The following is a 4,454-nucleotide window of genomic DNA, read 5'->3' as shown; positions in this document are numbered from 1 at the left end:
AAACTCCAATACTTTGGCCATCGGATGCAAAGAACTGACTCACTGGAAAAGACCCTGATGCTCGGAAAGACTGAAGGCAGGAGGAGAAAGGGAAGACAGAGGTTGAGATGGTTGGATGGCATCACCAACTTGATGGACACGAGTTTGAGCAAGCTCCGGGAGTAGTTGGTGATGGACAGGGAGGCCTGGTGTGCTGCCGTCCATGGGGTCGCAAAGAGTTGGACACGACTAAGTGACTAAACTGAACTGAACAAACAGCGCCCACACACAGAGGGGGAGAGACAATTTTATTTTACTTTTTAAATCAGAACAGAAGCATTCAATCTTATCAGAGATGTTTTCTGGGAAGAGCAGAATAAAATACATCACTGAGATAACTTTTATTCTGTAATTATTTAAAAGTCTATCAAAATATTTAAATGTGGCTGACAGAATCATCTTAAAACAACCTAATTTTTTTAAACTGAGCATACAAATTTAGAGCCAAATTTGTGTGTGTGCTCAGTCATGTCTGACTCTTTGTGACCCCCTGAACTGTAGCCCTTAGGCTTCTCTGTCCATGGGATTCTCCAGGCAAGAATACTGGAGTGGGTTGCCATTTCCTCCTCCAGGGGATTTTCCCAACCCAGGGATTGAACCTGGGGCCTCCTGCATTGCAGCTGGAGTCTTTACCACTAGCACCACATGTAAATAAACGTAATTAAAATTTACTTGATAAACAAGGATTAAGACGCTTACTCCTTGGAAGGAAAGTTATGACCAACCTAGACAGCATATTCCAAAGCAGAGACATTACTTTGCCAACAAAGGTTCGTCTAGTCAAGGCTATGGTTTTTCCTGTGGTCATGTATGGATGTGAGAGTTGGACTGTGAAGAAGGCTGAGCGCCGAAGAATTGATGCTTTTGAAGTGTGGTGTTGGAGAAGACTCTTCAGAGTCCCTTGGACTGCAAGGAGATCCAGCCAGTCCATTCTGAAGGAGATCAGCCCTGGGATTTCTTTGGAAGGAATGATGCTGAAGCTGAAACTCCAGTACTTTGGCCACCTCATGCGAAGAGTTGACTCACTGGAAAAGACTCTGATGCTGGGAGGGATTGGGGGCAGGAGGAGAAGGGGACGACAGAGGATGAGATGGCTGGATGGCATCACTGACTCGATGGACGTGAGTCTGAGTGAACTCCGGGAGTTGGTGATGGACAGGGAGGCCTGGTATGTTGCAATTCATGGGGTCGCAACGAGTCGGACATGACTGAGCGACTGATCTGATCTGATCTGACTATATTGGAAAATAATAAAAGAATACAGGTATGCATATATATATGTATAACCGAATCACTTTGCTGTATACCTGAAACTAACACAGCATTAGAAATCAACTGGACTTCAATAAAAATTTTATTTGCATTTATTTGTGACCTAAAGTAACATTTAACACAGTCATTTAATTTTAAATGTTTAAGAACTGAAGAAAGAGGAAAGCAGCACTGACATTTCTTGTTAATTCCCTCAGCATTTGAGAACCTAGCAATACAGTGTACACCATTAGTCAAGTAGCCACTTGGCATTAAATTATTACAAAAAGACAACATGCAGTTACTGCATTTCAACCACGCTTAAGACCCATGTTGCTAAGACGCTTCTCGAGGCCCCACCGTCCAACTGCCATGTAATTTATGTCAAGTGCAAACACCTGGAGACCCACTCGGGACTCTGGGCTCCAGGACTGGGGGTGCTCTGCACCGCGCCCCCCGCTGGCCTCCTGTCACAGGGGTGTCGAGACATCCGTGGTCCCCTCCCCACCCCCCAGCCCAGGGCACGGCCACTGTGGGCGCTGCTGCTTCAGATGTTTCTCAAAGCAAACTTGCCTTTCACAATTTTTAATTACAAAGTCTAAGAAGCATGCACGCTTTTTGTCTGAATACAGAACATGCTTTGGCTCACCCTGAAGCCACTATTTATTTGGCGACAGTGGGTCTCAGCTTCGGTGTGTGGGCTCTCTGCTGGGGATGCAGGCTTCTCTGGTGAAGTACACGCGCTTTTCTCTCACTGTGACAAAGTCACTCTTGAAACATCCTGGGAACCGTGGGGGCAGCAGCATCTCCTGGCCCCAGCCCCCAGGGGCTCAGGCGGGACCAGAGCCTCAGTCTCTGCCCGGCCCTGCGTCGCCCCGCCACCCTGAGGCCCCAGCCTGGGGATACAGTGGCTCTGGCAGTCGGGCTTTCTCCAGTGTGGAGGCCCAAGGGGCCCGTTCCTGAAGACCTCTGGCTCCTACCTGTTACTTGCCCCTGACCCTTGCCCAGAGCTTACCTAAGGTTCTGACCCTTGGAACCTCAGGAGGCCTGCCCTGAGGAGGCAGATTATGACCCGTGCAGGAAGAGCTGCGGAGGGAAGACGTTCTTGGACAAGACAAACACAGGGAGTGCGTCACCAGGCCTCCAGGTGAAGCCCAGAGTGCATTTGCTCAGTGAGCCCATAAATCAGCTGTCCGGAGGTCCAGGCTAACTGCCGGGACCTCAGCATCTCAGTATGTCTCAGGACACACCCGTGTCTGCATGGCCACTCACCAGCCCACAGGTGACCATTTTCAAGCTCTCCCTCAGTCTTCACAGAGATGGTAACGCATAACAAGAGGGATCTTTTAACTGTTTGCAACTGGTTACTCGGAGAAGGCAATGGCACCCCACTCCAGTACTCTTGCCTGGAAAATCCCATGGATGGAGGAGCCTGGTAGGCTGCAGTCCACGGGGTCGCTAAGAGTCAGACACGACTGAGCGGCTTCACTTTCACTTTTCACTTTCATGCATTGGAGAAGGAAATGGCAACCCACTCCAGTGTTCTTGCCTGGAGAATCCCAGGGACGGGGGAGCCTGGTGGGCTGCCGTCTCTGGGGTCGCACAGAGTTGGACATGACTGAAGTGACTTAGCAGCAGCAGCAGCAGCAACTGGTTACTGTGAAAAGACACCCTCAAAAATCTCTAAAAATTGTCGAGCCAAAGGAATTAGAAACCATACCACTGGAAGTTGCTGGGAGATGATGTTCAGTTGGCAAATCGTGTCTGACTCTTTCAACGTCATGGAGTGCAGCACGCCAGGCTTCCGGTCCCTCACCATCCCCTAGAGTTTGCCCAAGTTCCTGTCCGTTGAATCGGTGATGCCATCCAACCATCTCATCCTCTGTTGCCCTCTTCTCCTTCTGTCTTCAATCGCCCTCTTCTCCTTCTGTCTTCAATCTTTCCGATTTAAGACTTAAATAACCTGAAAGCCAGTCAGTGAGTCTGACTGGATGGGAGCAAGAATTAAAAGCCAGAGAATGAAAAAAAAAAAAAGCCGAAGAACAGTTCACGCCTCCAGGCTCGCTCACGTGGAACCAGGGCCCTGCCTGGCCCCCAACCCTGCTGCTGTCTCTCTGCAGACCGGTGGTGTCACCGGGCTGGCGATGGGCTGTGCTGCGCGGTGGCGTGGTGAGTGCGACGGGGTTACTCCTGGGAGGCCTGGTGTTTCAGGCTGCTTGGTGCACGCGCTCCACTCCGCGGGGGCCTCTGTGGACACTGGGTTAACAGCCCACGGAGCTGATGGACTGCGCAGCCTTGCCCGGCACCTCGGCATTCCCACGTCCACCTGCAGGGCCCTTAGCAGCCTGGAGTGGGGGTGGGGGTGCTTCCCCTGGTCTCCAGAATTTCTCCTCGGAGATCATCTTGGGTGGCAGTTAGTAAGCTACAGAAGAAAACTAGCCTGTCAACCACTGTCACACCTCATTTTGGAACAAAAACCTCTGCCTTTTGGTAAAATCCAGATGTCTTGTCTGTCCTTGAGGACAGTCTCCCCGCCCACCACCACGGCTCCAGGACTCAGCACAGAGGGAGCCTCATCATTTTATAACCACATAACCCTACTTCAAACAATATTGCTTTCACAAGGACTGAAAGAGAGGGACATGACCCATAGCAATCTGCTCTGGAAAACTTGGGGAACAGGCTCTGCCTCACCGGGGTAAACGGAAAAAACTCCGAGGCAACCCTTTGGGCCCCTGGGGTCTGTGCAACTCTCTGGACAGCTGCGTGTCTTCAGGGCTTGGACCCGGGATGGCCAATCGCCAGGGCCCACTGGTAGGGGGAGGCCACGGTGACACCGCAGCAGCTTCCAGATCATTAGAGTCAGTAGAGTAGAACGTTTCAGTGAAAGTTTATAATATTTTTATATCGCTCTCTTCCAAATTGTGCGTGTGCGTTCAGTCGTGTCTGACTCTTTGCGACCCCATGGACTATAGCCCGGGGGCTCTTCTGTCCATGGGATTCTCCAGGCAAAAATACTAGAACAGGTTGCCATTTCCTTCGCCAGGAAAGCCTCCCAACCCAGGGATCAAACGTGCACCTCCTGCATTAGAGGTGGATTCCTTTACTACTGAGCCACCTGGGAAGCCCTCTCTTTCAAACTGGTGTAATTCAAAAACTCAGAA

Source organism: Bos indicus x Bos taurus, chromosome 21, assembly GCF_003369695.1.
Source record: "Bos indicus x Bos taurus breed Angus x Brahman F1 hybrid chromosome 21, Bos_hybrid_MaternalHap_v2.0, whole genome shotgun sequence".
Taxonomy (NCBI): domain Eukaryota; kingdom Metazoa; phylum Chordata; class Mammalia; order Artiodactyla; family Bovidae; genus Bos; species Bos indicus x Bos taurus.
This window is presented reverse-complemented; position numbering follows the sequence as displayed.